Source organism: Schistocerca serialis, chromosome 10, assembly GCF_023864345.2.
Source record: "Schistocerca serialis cubense isolate TAMUIC-IGC-003099 chromosome 10, iqSchSeri2.2, whole genome shotgun sequence".
NCBI lineage: Eukaryota > Metazoa > Arthropoda > Insecta > Orthoptera > Acrididae > Schistocerca > Schistocerca serialis.
Genome location: NC_064647.1, coordinates 252,960,456 through 252,977,814, shown reverse-complemented (window position 1 = coordinate 252,977,814; position 17,359 = coordinate 252,960,456).

Here is a 17,359-nt window from a genome sequence, read left to right as displayed (position 1 = left end):
TACCGAAATAGAATTATTGGTGATGAGTGCAAACCGGTAGGGATTGGGTGGGGGGAGGCTGCCATAAATTTAGGTGAAAAAGTAATTGTTTATTTAAACCTAATTTATAATGTATCACCAGTTATTAAACTTTTAAACCAACCAAAAATCTGTATTTATTGCCAGAAGAAAAAAAAAAAAAAAAAAAAAAATCATGTTTAATTAAATGAAAACATAAAATTTGAAAATACTCGTTTTAGAAATATACTCTTTGTTAACCTCTCCTTGAAACAAGCTACATTATTTGTCTCAAAGAAAAGTTAGTTACCCTGGTCATGGTTCATGTATAACCGAAAAGGCGGAAGAGGATGTAAATGACATCACTCAAACCCAGGGACTGGGTGAAAACTTTCATATAACTGTCAGAGACTTGTCAAACAATGGAAACTCCTGGTGGGAATATCAATAATGCAGGGAAAGATAGATTGCTACGTACCATAAAGATGACACGTTAATTTTCGATAGGCACAATGAAAGACACACATACATACATACTCGCTACTACTAGATTATATGGCAACTATAAACAGCTCAGTTGTTTGAATCATTGCACCAATGCTCTGCGATACAAACAACTGAGCTGTTTATAGTTGCCATATAATCTAGTAGTAGTGAGTAGATCCCAGGTGAACAGTAATTAACAAATAGTATTAAAGGCCAGGTGAAGACCACCTGGAGAAGCATGCTGGAATGTTGTTAGTAACAAATAATGTAATGAACATAGGAAGAATACTATGAGAGAAGGCTTTTTATTAACATTATATAGGTAGCTTACAACACTGCAAGAAGCCTAGTTAGCAATTATAAAAGGAGTCAGGAAACATAACATGTTGGAGTAACCAGGCAGAGTCAAGAAGTTAGGGGCAAATTTTGTCATTGGGAGGCATAAAGTTAGGGGGTTGTGCCTACTGTTAAAGATTTAAGGTGGGGTGCACCCAGTTTTGTATAAGTATTGGAGAGGAAGATGATCGGCAGACACCTGGAAGGGGTGGCCTACATCTTCATCAGTTGATTCCACAGAAGGAATGCCTAGACTTTTTTTTGAAGGTGCGAAAACAGCTCTTACAGTGTTAGGAAGCTGTACAGTGGCTGCTAGTCACACTGTCAGAGTCTTCTCCAAAATAGTTAAAGCCTCGTAGACTTATCTGGGCATTGAAGATTCTTTGCATTTACATTTCTGCACAAGTATGATTTATCACAAATTCAGGAGTGTTGTAAATTAAAATGTCAGCTTGTAACTCCTTATGGTAAAGATGAACCTCATCATTTTTTATCTCAATAAATTTGAGAAACTGGTGCCCTTGTGATCAATAATTTGAAAGTGAAGAAAAGGCCAGTTACATTTGAGTAACCATAATATAACCTGATCAAACTGTTCAGCTGTTTCTCATATTCTTCTCTACAAAAAGAAAACAATGTACTTAAAAATCCCATACAAAGAGAGCAATAAAATGCAAAATGGAAAAAATAGTTTACTAGATTATAGAGGAGCCAGACAAGAACATGTCCCACACAATAGGGTAGGGAGGTGTCCATAGACTAGGTCATCAACTTCTCCAGTGGAGCTAACACTGAAATGAAAGCCTCGTCCTCCATGTTGGGGGATGAGCTTAGGGGCCCTTTCGTGTAAAACGCCTATCATTGTGAATGATTTTACAAGGAATGCCGAAATGGCCTTATGAAGATGAATTGCACCAAGAAACAGGAATACGGGTATACCAATGCTTAAATTTGGAGCATGGAATTTGTGTACACTGTTGCAGATAGGAGCTATGAATAGTATTGTGGAGAAGACACTAAGGTATGGGACGGGAGTTGTTGCACTTCAGGAAACCAGATGGAAGGGAAGGTGTGAGATTCATATGCATAAATTCTCCCTTTATTATTCAGGAAAAGACGAAATACAAGGGGAGCACGGAGTTGGGATTATAGCATTCTCTGTGACCTGTCAAAAGCCTTTGACTGTGTGCACCACAGCATTCTCTTAAGTAAATTGGAATATTATGGTGTCACCGGCAATGCTGCAAAGTTGTTTTTAGTCTTATCTATCTAATAGTAAACAAACGGTGTTGTTGCGAAATACCTGTGCAATAACCAGTCAAGTCTTCATCTGACTGGGAATTAATGACTTGTGGTGTTCCTCAAGGTTCCATCTTGGGTCCACTGCTTTTTCCTGTGCACATTAATAACCTCTCATTCATTACCTTGCCAGATGCTAAGTTTGTTTTGTTTGCAGATGATACAGACATTGCAATAAGTAGCAAGTCAAGTCCAGATTTAGAAATAGTTGTTAATCAAATTTTCACTGACATTAATAAGTAGTTTAAAGCTAATTCACTGTCATTAAACTTTGAGAAGACCCACTACATTCAGTTCAGAAACTGTAAGAGATTTCCTTACAGCATGTGTGTAACGTATGAAGACATGCTGATTGCAGAGGTTGGCATTGTTAAATATCTGGGATACAACTCGATAATAAATTCAGTTGGGAAGAGCATACAACAGAATTGCTTAAGTGCCTAAAGAAGTCTGTATTTGCAGTGAGAATGATGTCAGATGTAGGAGATATAAATATAAAAAAAACTTGCATACTTTGCTTACTTCCATTCTATTATGTCATATGGGAATATTCTGGGGCAAATCATCAAACCGAGAAAAAGTTTTTAGGATGAAAAAGGTTGTGATAAGAATCATTTGTGGTGTAAATTCAAGAACATCATGCAGAAACCTGTTCAAGGAACTTTGTATTCTAACCACTGCCTCTCAGCATATTTATTCCTTAATGAAATTTGTTGCAAGTAATACATCACTATTTCCAACCAATAACTCAATACATAGTATCAATACTAGGAATAAGAACAATGTATATAAAGACCTAAAATCACTGACCTTGGTCCAAAAAGGGGTCCAATATTCAGGAACACACAGTTCTGCCAGCAACCATTAAAAACTTGGTTTCAGATAAAGCATGGTTTGAACAGAGTTCGAAAGACTTTTTGATAGGCAACTCCTTCTACTCTATAGATGAATATTTTAACAGAGACTGTTAAGCCAGCTTAAGTAAAATGTCTGTCAGATTTCAGTTTTGACAGCACTTGGTCACAACAGTCGAGATTAGATATTTTGTGTACGATAAATTTATTAATAGTGCATAACAATGTTTCATTCTGACAGTGCATTAATTCTGTAAATATTAGCTGTTCCAGTTTACTGCATTTTATTCAGCTATTTTGACAATCTCCTGACAAATGATCAGGGTTGTAAGTATTATATTCAAATGTTTTGTGTTTTTCTTTCTGACATGTTACACACCTATGAGAATCATCTCATTTTTTGGGTCTATGGAACGAAAACTGAATCTAATCTAATCTAATCTATATACATACATGCCATTGATTCACACAAGCAAGCAAACCATGTCCCACACTCATGGCAGCTGGTGGTCATGTGTGCATGAGGGGTGTGTGTGTTTTGTGAACACTGTGGCTGAAAGCTTATGCGTAAGCATCTTTTAATTGTGCCTCTCTGCAACTTCACGTGTCATCTTTTTAGCAAGTAGTAATCTATCTTTTTCTGTTTTACTGTCAGAGACTTGCGCAAGTCCATTGTCTCATATTAACTGAAACCTGAGGGGTGAGCAAGAAACATTCCCGTTGCTGAAGTGACTGCACAGGTTAGGATACTGTGCCTTCATTCACTCAGAGATGTCCAGGCCACTAAAAAACTTTGAACTTGCAGTTTGCTATAGAGAGCAAGACCTCGGAATCAGTACCCACAGTCGTTAATGTAACGGAGCATCTGACTCAAATACAGACTGAAGTTTATAAACAGAGGTAACTGAAAGCTTATTCAGTGTGTTTGTTAGTGGGCATGGATGCCTATCTCATGGTTTCCAGGGGCAAGAAAAATTTGATTTCCACTGTTTCACATAATTATTGACAAAATTTAAATGCTATCATAATCTACTCATTAAGAAGTATAATTTTATGTTAAAAGCTTAGCACATTATAACAATTATTGCAATTAGAAACTGTACATTTTGAAGCAGCATAATGGTGTACAAATGCCTGAAATATATTTGTACATTATTTGAGGATGAGAGCACTTAGCCACTTCCTACAAAGTTGACACAAAATTTTGAACCTTTACAAAACATCTTCTCACCGACACCCTCCATAAAATGATAAAAGGAAACATATTTCTTACTTAATGCATTTTTACTGCACATGCAGTCAAACTACAGCATCAGGAATGATGTTTAATTTATCACTTCTTTATTACAGACTCTATTTGGAACACAGTGTGCAGGCAGTATCCTCATACACTACTGATGGTACCGGGAAAGTTGTATCAATTCTATGACACACAGTTCAGGAGACACGACATCAAAAACATTGAGATGCGTGAAAAGTTTGTTTTTGCTTAAAATGAAGCACAAACTACACAGACTTTATCCGTCCAGTGTTTCATAATGAGCACACTTAGCAGCTTCTGACAAACTTTAATCGTACTTTCAAACCTTTTCTCGCTCGCTTGCCGAATGTGAAGTATTTAACTCGTGAACTCCCTTGTGAAGTAATCAGATGTTTGAAGCTGTTTTCTACATGGGAGTTCAATTCTTACAAGGAAGTTCAGTTCTTTAAACTGCAGAATGAGAACTAGCCAGATTTGTATCTACTAGTAACATAAATGGTAAACATAACATATTCCAACATTAATTTCAAAGTTACAGAAGAATAATTAGTGAAAAATGTAAAGGAAAAAGGGCAGTTCCTGTGGTTAATGAAGAGCCTATTTGTATCTTTAAAAAGCTGGACTATTTTCACAGCATTAGCAAAAACCTAGTGAGGCCTGACCAAAATGAATATTACGAAGCTTATAAAAGATCTATATCATGACACATAGAAGTTACCACACACTTTTTGTTAAATCCAAAACTGCCAGCAGTGCATGGAAGACAACTGACAGATGAACAGCAAAGTCACTACAGAACAATGGTACAGCTTCTCTATCCTATTTCCTAACAACGGGCTCCCTCCAATCCTCCTAAATTAAGTCATCTTTCCTCCTTGAAAAGAGGAACATATAGTTCCAAATGCTAGAACTGTTGGCAGTACTAAAAGTTTTACTCCAGAGGGTAAGTACTAAATTCTGTACAATGTCAGGAGGCTTAGATACAGGCACATATTCTCTGGATTTATTTTGTAATTTACACAAGCCTTTTGGTCTCACTGAGCACAATAAACTAATCTGGAAGCTATATTGGTACATACACCACTATAGCGAATGGCCCCTCTCTGTCAAAGTTTCATCAAGTGAACTCACGGTGTTCAGCAATGTAACATATTAAGACATCTGCTTACGAAATACTTAGTAACACTTTACCTCCAAATGTGAGAAACAAAATAAGCATTGGACCAAATTTACAGGATGTTGTATCTAAAAGCATGACAATACTTTTAAGTTCACTCACAAGCTGGAAACCAATAGGCTAACACTTAATTGTGAGAAAATTAAGCAATGCTCTTCAGCGACAACAGATAAATCTGCAACTAGGTATGACTGTAATTTATTATAAACAACTCTTAGGTCTCGCATGGACATTTATTGTGGAAAGATTCCACTGCTGCTATTAGTAGGAAACTTAAGTATGGTTATGTTGGTTCAGAAAAACTACTGATTACTGTAAATGTTATTTGAATGGTATATTTTCCATATTTTGATGTCAGCTGTGGTACAGAAATTTGAGGACAATCAAGTGATTCAAATAATCTTCAAATTACAGAAATAATCTACTAGAAGAACAGATCATCCCTGCCCCTTCCCGTACTGGTATTTCACCACTCACCCACCCCACCTACTTATCTACACACCTGTGAGTCGAGTAGCAAGCACTCAGAGGGTATCGAGTAATATTCGACTGTACCAGACAGTACATTGAAGATGAACCTCTCCCAAAGACCTCATTTGTGGACAGTGTGGGGATTCCCTTCCACCCACACGTGGCAATTGCGGGTGTCAAACACACCCTCACAGAAGAAGGTCACATTGTCTGTGAAAAATACTTACGCCGCATAATACAGCTGCCGGGTGCAGCACTGCAGGAACCACTGCCAGAATTCCACACGCGTAGCAAAATCGTGGGCCAATGGCACTGTGTCTTCTGAAAAAGGAACGAACACCTCCCCTCCCTACGCAGCATCCACCACACTGCCGAGTGGGAGCTTCGCACCGCACGTGCCACAGTGCGGGTGCCCCGCGGACAGATCTGCACCGAGCATCTCTAGTACGTCATCCAAAAATCGTGGCACACGTACACTTCACACGTGCACAATTTTGGTAAACATTTTTGGATTACAGTGATCAATTAATTGTTATATTTAGATTAAAGTTCAGTCTTGCAGCAGCAAGGAGAGCTCCACCTACCAACCCAAGGGAGCCAATGGGTCTGATGATGGTTTTATAGAAAAAACCGAAACCGGTTACTCATTAAAACAGACATAACGTGATCAAGACTGAACTTTAATCTAAATACTTCACACGTGACCTCCATCTTGTCGATGCCCAGTGAAACTGCCCGTTTTCACACCCACACCGACGGACGGGCACAAACGTGGTGCGGCACGGCCGACGCCTACGGGGTCACCGTCACTCACGGGCATAACACTGGCTCTAACCTCACCATATGCGGAATGCTCACAGCACTGCTCGGCCGAGGTGAATGTCTCCACGATGAGACACACCGGCACGTGACAAACCACCGTGTTTCCACTGCACACGTCTGTCGTTCCCCGTTGTCGCCACAGTGTCAGTGCGACAGGCGTGGCTGCGTTCGGTGCCGCGTTATTTCCAGACTGCTGTCAGGTACATTACGAGACATTCTGCCGTCTGTGTACGAAGTCGTGCCCACTGCTGTAGACGAGGCTCAGGGACAGGCGCCGGTGCCCGTAACTTCGACACTCTGTAGAGTCGTCGGACGACGTTTCCAGACACGGGCTCCTATCGTCACTTTGTTCCTCGAGACACCTTCTACTTCCCCTCGAAGTAGTTGGTGTAATTTTGAAACACCCCAAGTTTGTGTATACATATGAAGTTCATTCAAATGAAACACGGTCAGTGCATCTACCTTTGACTTGCACGTAAGGTGGCACCACGCAACTGCGGGTACAGTGACACCATCTATTGGTAGAGAGACTGACACATGTGCACCATTTGATGTTTCGTAGTGCCAATGTGGTTTCACGCCGAAGAGAAGGTGGTCACACAAGTTACCGTCCACTACCGAACGTGCAGGTGAGTAAGCAGGAACGATGAGGAGTGATTCGATTTTTGGCAGCGGAGGGAGTTGGAGCTCGTGAAATGCACAACAGATGAAGGCTGTGTATGGTGAGTACAGTCTGAGTCGTTTGAGTATTGTGGAATGGCGCAAATGATTCATTGAGGGGAGCAAGTCACTGGAAGACTGTGTTCGTCCTGGACAGGCTCGTCGTGTCGTCACACCTGAAATGGTTGCAGAGGTGAATGCTTTAGTCTCGGACAACTGCAGAATCACCGCGGACGAGATCTGTCGATTACTGGGTATTAATGAAATGCCGAGGCATGTTGTCCAATGGTGTTATCCTCCTGCACGATAATGCCCGCCCACACACAGCCAATATGGTGGAGATTACATTGCAGCAGTTTCGGTGGGAAACAGCTGGAACATGCACTGTACAGTCCCGACCTTTCATCATGTGACTTTCACAGGGTGTATATGCGGACAAGGAAAAAAAAATTCCCGGATTTCCCGGTTAAAAATACATTTTCACCCAGGTGAGAACATACTTTTTTCTGTTAGCTGACAGTATATTTTCTCCAGGAACTGTATAACTTATCAGACCTTGCAATGATTGTGGTTTTATACACGGGCATAGAATTTCCCGGTGCATTAGAAAATGAAACACAGAGGAAAAAAAAAAACATATCTTGGAAAGATCTTTGACGTGCAGCAACATGTACGCTGCATATTTTCGTATTACGAAAGTATAAATTAAAATTCCACCAGACACCACATGTTACTTTCTGAAGCATTGAAATCGAGATAGCAATGTGCTTTTGCAAGCCAGTCACAGCTCATGTAACGTGATTTCGACAGCTGATGACAGCACGTATTCAGGGCTTAGGACACATGATGTAGTCAGCCAATAGCAACATAACTGTTAAGTAGCGCAAACACACAAACAGAAAACGTTAATAGTTTAAATTAATACACATAGTGTCGCTACACGAAAAAAAAAAAAAAGAAAAAGAAAAAAAAAAAAAATGGCTCTGAGCACTATCGGACTTTACTGCTGAGGTCATCAGTTCCCTAGAACTTAGAACTACTTAAACCTAACTAACCTAAGGACATCACATTCACCCATGCCCGAGACAGGATTCAAACCTGCGCCGTAGCGGCAGTGTGGTTCCTGACTGTAGCGCCTAGAACAGCTCGGCCACTCCGGCCGGCTACGAAAAGTAAAGTTTTCACATATAATACTGGTCTATAAGATTAATACGCTGCAAGAGAGGTTAAGCTTTCAAATATAATGTTGGTCTTTTATGCATGTACTACAATTTAAGATATATCACAGTAATGTGCAGGTAAAATTTTTAATAACGACATAAATGTCTGAACTTCTGGGCTTGAAATTCATCTAAATGGCTCATCATCAAAAAGTTTATTTTTAAATGACAATCAAACGTTCTGCGAATTAAGAAATTCATTGTACATTCTCGCACATAGTTCAACTTGCGTAAAAGGAAATTTACTTTGATAGTAACACTTTTTGAACGACCATTCGGAATATTTTCCCACGACCTGTTAGAAAAAGGCTAATTTCTGCAGTTGCCAGAGTGTGCCAGATGGCAGGCGTCACTGCGCTTGCGCAGCTACGATGTCGTAGGGAGCCCGTAAGTTTGTATGTGTAAAACATCAGAGGATACTCCAGGAGCATCGGAATTTCTTGACCCAAAATGTGCACATTCGTACGTCCAGATTCCCAGTGAAGTAGGCCACGACCTGATATTAAGCTTATTTTAAAAATGAAGAAATTCCTCCAGCTGTATTTTGATGTCGATTTTATTTTGGCGACTAGTTTCAACGTTGTAACATCATCACCTTCAGGGCCATACACTTGTTGACGTCAACTGCGTGCGGCTGATACTAGAAGTCAGTGGTGAGATACGGACATGCTCCGTACGGAAGGTGATTAGTAACTCACATTAAGCTTTTCAATGTGGTTTTCGGAATGTAAATTTTCTTTGAGTACCAGTACTGTGTTATCTCATTGTCGGTTGTTTATTATGGCGTAATGCCATATGTGCTAGAAATTGAAAATGTGCACTTGAAATGCAGCGAACAGTGTGTGGAATTAAACACTTCATGTAAAATTTATTGTCTGCCTCAGCAGAAAAGATTAATAAAAGAAAATTTCTTTAGCAAACCGACAAAAATAACTTCATAGTTCTGCAAGGCAGTTAAAGCTTGTAAATGAAGATGAAACGGCAAAATCACTAAATGTAAACGCGGGTCACGTGCAGACTGACCACTTCCCCACTATAACTCAGACTGGTCCGTGCATCAGACCCGGATCTACGATTTTCCCAACCAGGGCAATACTAGATAGTATCCCACTTCCCCCTCCTCCTAGATCTGGGCCAGCTGCGCATGCACGAATCTGGCAGCTTGGGCGCTCCAGTAAAATTTTTCCCGGTAGCTCCTATCTGCTCGTTGCGACTGCTTACACAGCCGACAGCCACTATCCTGTAGCCAGAAGTGGGAGAAGGTACTACCCAACTGTGTATGCGTACGATCCTGCTCGTAACAGCTAAAACAAATCTAATGTAAACAGTTGTGACGTCACGTTCGTCAGAGGCAATTTGTTGTTACGAAGCATTGCATATTCTTCCTAAAACCTTTGACACATTTTGCTGTTGGCAGACGCTTGTATGATCACTGCATTTTGTTGCTGTATATGGCGCATTTCTTTTGCAGCTTAAGTTTTATTTTCATTTTTTCTCTCGTTCATGTTTTATTGCTGCAGGTTTATTCTGCAGTAGCGGGATACAGTAATATCCTTTGTTAGAGTATTGGTTCTTACAAGTCAAAATTACAAAAATTTAACTGAAAACAAAAACAATGAAAAATTCCCGGAATTCTAAATAATTCCTGGGTTTTTCCCCGTTTTCTCCTGGATGAAAAAATTCCGGGTTTTTCCTGGATCTCCTGGTTGTCCCAGGTCATATACACCCTGTTTCACGTGTTTGGTCCTCTAGAACAAGCTATTTGCAGACATCGATCGGCACAAATGACGAACTGTGTGACTGGGAGCAGTCCTGGATCCGACAGCAGCCTACTAGCTTCTTCAAGGATGGAATCAACTCGCTAGTGTCGCAATCGGACAAATGTGTCAACAGATTTAGCAACTATTTTTGAGTATGTGTACTGTGTATAACTACATTTTTGATTAATAAAATTGTTACCATTACTTTACAATAGTGACCAGGTTTCATTTGAATGCCCCTTATGCTATGCTGCAGATTTTAAAACCTGCAGCTGTATATGACATTGTAATTAAAAAAAAAAAAAAAAAACTGGAATTTCTGTAGAGTGTAGAAATAATTTAAAATATCTACAATGAATACGTACTTGGACATCTTGAGCTGATAAGTGTCTCATGGAGTCGCAGCAGCACACTGATTGCTGTAAGCTGCTGACACGTACCTTCTCAGCTAAGCACTCCAGCGGTAAAGAAACTAGTCAGATGCCCATTTTTCTAAATTCCACTTGCTGTCTGAGTCAGGAATGTTTTGAGCATAAAAATTTAAATACATTATGTTTATTTCTTACGTATTATTTAAGATTATACTCAGTAAGTAATAAAAATAATTCTTTGTTTCCGGAAAGTATTTTATTGTGGTCATTTCTATTGTGGTTTATTCTTGTTCGGTGGAAGAAATAAAATTGTTCATACTCTAATAATAAATTATACATTATCAACAATAACAATAATAATAATAAAGAAGTGTACATGGAATACATTTCTGCTCACTTACTGAGGAGCAATTCTACAGCTGTAACCACGTTACAGTATTTTACTCTATTAAAACAAATTCATACAGTGATTACGAATTATTTCTTTTTACTTGACATAGTGTAAACCATATAACATACGTCTATCTATCTGTTTATTACATAAGAAAAACACTTGCGTGCCCACACACACACACACACACACACACACACACACACACACACACACACACGACATGAGCAACTATCATTAAATAAATAAATTAATTAATTAATAACAGAGGATGAGATTATTTCATAGAATTGAATTTACAGTTCAACGGGTATTTATAAATGAACATGAGCTGAAAGCACTCACAGTCCTAAGCAGTGACAAGTGGCTAGAGCTGAAGGAAGCAAATCTGAAAATATATGGTAGGGTTGTATTTATGCCCGGAAAGGGCACACCCACTTCAGTTTGTCTGTTGTAGGGACTCCGTCGTGCTGGAAAGTGCATCCCGGTTTGACACAATACCGTCCGTACTTGCAAGCCTGCAAACACAACAAGCACAAAATAAAAGAAATGCCCAAAGAAAATGCCCGTTCACATAAAAAGGGTGGTCACCGTTTTGTGAGAAGCCCACATAATACAACAACTGGCTTATGTTTTGTTCATTTCAACAGCATTCATTCATGTACTGAAGATACTGTCAAAAAGGATAAATGAGCTGTATGTGTTGGCTTAGGTAATTTTAAATACAAACATAGTACAGATCTAAACGAGTCAAGAAAAGGAAATTTAACGTGGGAATATAGTCACCCAAAGTTATACACTAACGCAAACGTTTTTTCGTACAGCTACAAATGTAGGTAAAAGCAGTTTTGTATAGGGAGTATGGTGCAGTATGTTTTAAACCAGGGGTAAAGATATGCCAGAATTCAAGGAACCCCATCCCTTCAGAGTGTGAGGAATGAAACTGAGGAACTGTGCAGACAGATTTTACATAGTGAAGTGTACCCCGCTTTAGGTTAGTTGAGGGAGTTAAAATGGGTAGTCAGGCCTACAGAGAGGCTGTCCTGCACCTGAGGTCGGTGCATTCGAGAAAGAAATGCCTGTACCGCATTTAGTGGAGAGGAGTCTGGGGATAGGGATACCAAACAGAGGGACATAGTCATTTGGTCAGGTGAATCCACAAAGGGATAATCTAACCATTTTTGGTACAGAATGAATAGGGGACACTTTCCTCTGAAAGGTAGAATGGTTTTATAGTATCTGCCCATAGAAAGGGTCGAACTCAGTATTAAGCTTTGACAAGGTACGTCCAGTGACAACTGGTCACTTTGTCGAACGAGGTATCTAAAGTAATTAGGAGCAAATAAATTTACTCTAGTACTGATGGGTGGTAATCTGCGATCTACATATGTTGATATTTTCAAATCTGAGATTTGGACGGTTAAGGATGAAATCAAGTATATTGCTAATGTTCAACCATTGCTGTTACCTAACAATACATTTCACTTTCAATGAAGAAAAAACATCCCACACTCTTATTAGTTAAAAGCGCAGTTAATGTCAAGGAGCGTGTGATGACTGAGCACTAGCACCACAGAATGGTCAATTATTTGAGACATCTTCCATGTTAACTATCCTAGACCGTATAAATGACCGTGCACAAAAATCTAAAGAAAAGATTTCATTTATTTACTAAAGGTAAATGAAATGAATAATAAATTGTAATACAATGCCAGATACGTTACATTTAATTGTAAAGAGTGCATTAAAGGAGTTTTGCGTGCCATCTTTCATCTCTGTAGTGTAATGTGGGTTACTTGGGAGAATGACCTACATTCCACAGATGACACTCGAGCTGCTTGTAAACACTTTATGTAGGGGGAACGATCCATCACGTGCTCCCCAATCTGATCAGTGCAGTGACGTAACACGGCAGGGGCAAGGTGCAATAATACTCACTACACGTAGGCGTTTAAACCTTGGTGGTGCCCTTCGAAGGTGTCACGAACACGTCAGAGAAAACCCACATACCAAAAACGTGTAAATGCTGAAGACAAATGAAGATTGAAAACCTCAGATTTCGAATCGACTACAGTGCTGTCGCACACATCGATCAACATATTCAAGTTACTGATATTTGGATCTTTCTTCGTAACAGAAGTAAATAGTTGGAACAGTACAAAAGTTCATCACTGAAGATGTGTTCATCATTCACTAGTCGGACAGAGTGAGACACTTTTTTTAAAGTATTGTCCCACCCAGATACGAAGTCGAGGGAGATAAGTTCGTACACGACCACAGTACGGAGTAGGCAGACCATGAGAATGAAAGTAAAAGGAGACAGTATTGGAAGAAAAACAGTCAAAAGTAAAGTAGACCGTATCACACTGGCAGATCCACCAGTGTTCCCTACTCGTGGTGTTACAGCCGAGTAGCTGCACACGTACGGGAGGAATGTAGCATTTTCTCCGAGACCTTTAATCCCTTTCCAAATTTCACCTCAGTTTCCTTTTCTACTTACTGTATGGGGTGAGTAACATCAGAGATAGGCTACAACCCTGTCTCCACGTATTCCCTTTTGTGTATTTCGCTTCTCGTAACTGCAGTCTGGTTTCTGTACAAGTCAAAAATAACCTTTTGCTTTCTGTATTTTATCTGTTCTACCTTCAAAATTTTGGAGTGCAGTGCAGTCAGCATCATCAGCTTTCTCTAAATATAGAAATGCTACAAATATGGGTTTCCCTTTTTACAACCTATCTCGCACGAGAAATTGTAGACTAGGCATACTCTCACGTGTTCCTACATTTGTCTGGAACCGAAAACGCCCCCAATGTGGGCTTTCACCAACTTTCCATTTTTCTGTAAACAATTCATCTCGATACAATTTTCACACCTGTCAACACTTGCCTTCTTTGGACCTGAAATTATTAAATTCTTCCTGAAGTGTTAGCTTCCACTTAGATCTTCCAGTGCTCTGCCAACTACTCCTTGCAGAGTCATATCTCACATTTCATCTTCACCTACTTCCTCTTCTATGTCTATAATATTGTATACCTTAGGTACAACCTTTCTTACAGGCAGTGTCTATCTTTCCTCCTAGTTATGCACGCTTTTACAGCCTTGCATTTGTCCTCAAAACCATTCCCTATTATGATTATGCACTTTCTGTGAGTATCATTATTTATATGTCTGCATACCTTTTCGCCTGCTTCATCTGCTGCAGTTGTTTATTTTTTTCTCTCATCAATTAAATTCAGTACCTCCTGTATTAGCCAGGGGCTTCTACTAAGCTGAGCCCTTTTATGTACATGATCCTCTGCTGTCTTCACTATTTCAGCCATTGAAGATAACCATTTGCCTTATGTTGTGTTCCTTTCCTCTGTTTCAGTCAAACTTTGCCTAATGGTCCCTTTGAAATTCTCAGTAACCACTCGCTCCCTATCTTTTTGCAATTTCCCTTCCAGTGTTTCCAGCTCTTTTCCACATACAGAGCCATCTTTCACGATTCTCAAACTGAGTGCTAGTGATGATTAAACTATGATCAGTGCAAAATTCTACCAGGTAGCTTCCTTCAAGTCCCTTTTTCCCAGTCCATGTTCTCCTACTGCTTTTGCTTGTCTTTTTTTCCTATCACCAAAATCTAGTCAACCATCACAAATTTTTCACCTGCCTGAACTATATGAATATTCTACACTACCTCATCGTACACTCTTTCAGTTCATCATCACCTGTGATGCTAGTTGCATATCAACATCTACTACTGTGTGGGTGTCGCTTTCGGGGACAACCTAATAGAAAATTGACTTAAATCACTCATTAATGGAAAGACACCTAGACCTGATGATGTATCTGTGTTCTTCAGGCATTATCCAAAAGAACTTGCTACATTTCTATGAATAGTTTACCGTAGGTTCCCACAGCTAGCGATCAGGAAAAAGTGCTAATTCTTACCATTTTTGAGAAATGGACATATACCATCACTCTGTTGTAGAATTACAGGACACATTTTATGCTCATATATTATGGCATTCCTGTAGAACAGAAATATCCCGTACAATAATCAACACAGCTTTCACAAAAACAGACTTCAAAAAACTTGGTTCTCACTGTTCGTCCTCGTATACAGAGCGTCACACACGGAGGTGCTCACATCGGTGCCCCATTCCTCGACTATTGAAAGGCATTCGATACAGTTCCACAGTCACCCAGAGAACAAAATTCAGGATTATCTAGTATCTGACCAGGCTTGTGACTGGATTCAGTACTCCCTCGTATACAAAAACCAACACATTGCTCTCAGTGTAACGAAAGCAACAGGTGTAATGGTGATTTTGGGAGTACACTAAAGGTGTGTTATAGTATTGTACTGCTTACAATTTATACAAACTATCCACCAGATACTGTCAGAAGCTCAACGGGGTAGTTCACAGGCGCTACGATTGTCTATACGAATGTACCATTGCCAGCAAACTGCAGGAAGACATGTGCAGTACGGATGGCTGGTGCAGGGACTGCCAGTTGACACCGAACATACATGTAAATAAATGTAACGTACTGTGCATAAACAGGCGAAGAGATCTTCTTCTGTTCTATTACACTATTGGTGACATACCAAGTAAAATTACTAGAAAGGTAGAGAATCTGCACTTACCCCAAGCAGATGTGCTTTGTTACCAATCTGTGACTTCCTCTAGTTCGTGTGTCATAAATGACACTACAGTTTTCATCATTGATACAGTAGCACAGAATGTACCACAAACTCGGTTGTGTAAAAATCAACGCATTTCACATGTTTACATATGTACAAACCGACTTCTGGATTCACCAGGGAGTAGGAATGCATGTGCCAGAGAGGTCCAATTATATTACTTCAATTTTCGCGTCATTTTCCCACAATTTTCCGTCGACTGTGTCGAGGCTCAGTGTATCGTGATGTACTGTGTACTTTTCAACATTTGTAAGTGCTGTGCAAAATGTGTATCGTCAATTATAACCTGAATCTGCACTTAACAAATTTTGGCAACAGTATCCTTGTTCCAAAACAAATGTTCCCTAATTTCCTTGTACTTACACCATGAAAGGTATATTTTTGAGAATTTTGGGACACTTACTAATGTTTTACATAACTCGGTTCATAGTTAATTGTGAATTAAGGTTGTATACCTCACAAACATTTGGTTTTCCAGAAAATCATTTCTCCCTCACTCCGGTGTATGAACTTATGAGATTAGTGCTATTTCTCATTTGCTGTTCTGTTTCTTCTAATTCAATATTTGAAATTTGATAATCACAGTATGCACTTGATCCTTACAAATTTAAATGCTGAATTGTAGTATTGTGTTCTGTGCATATTATAACTGTCATATTGTGTTTTGTTTAGCGGAACTGTATATTGTCAAACATTTCTCATACACTGGTATTGTTTTTTGCCACTGTTATAATTAGTCAGTCAGTGAGCATAACCATTACAAAACTTCAGGACACAAGATTATCAAGGAACCTAAGAGGGCTATTCACAAAGTATATCGTGTTCTTGTATAAAAAAAAAAGTATAGAAAAAAAATGATGTTTTATTAATTTGGAAGTGACACTGTCATACCAGTTTTCAACACAGTATCCACTCACTCAAGTTTAGGCACTTACTGTAGCAACGAACATGCCTCGAAACTCCATTGTTATAAGTTTCTGCCACCTGAGATGTCAACCAATTAGTTACATCTTCCCGCAGTTCTGCGTCTTCGTCACAGCACTGTGTTTAAACGACAGCTCAGTCATTGTAAATCAGCAGTTATCTTGAATTTTCCCATCAACTTTTACAACCAGTTCATCAGTCACACAATGCTTGGTAATCCACTTCACTCTTCATCGTGGATGATAGTTCCACCAGTTTTAAACCTATTGCACCACTGGTACTGTCCACTTTCAGTGATTATGTTTTTCTATTTCCACATACATACTCTGCAAGCCACTGTACGATATGTGGCGGAGGGCACCTTGTACCACTACTAGTCATTTCGTTTCCTGTTCCACTCACAAACAGAGCAAAGGAAAAATGGCTGCATTCTAAAACCGTGCTGATTTATGGACATTAAGCTTTTCAGTCTCAAGAAAATTTAATATATTCCAACTGAGAATATGATCAAAGTTTCTGCAGCAAACCGATGTTAGGAATATTGGTCCGTAATTTTACGGGTCCATTCTTTTATCCTTCTTATATATTGAAGTTAGCTGCGCTTTTTTCCAGTCGCTTGGAACTTTGCACTCTGTGAGAGGTT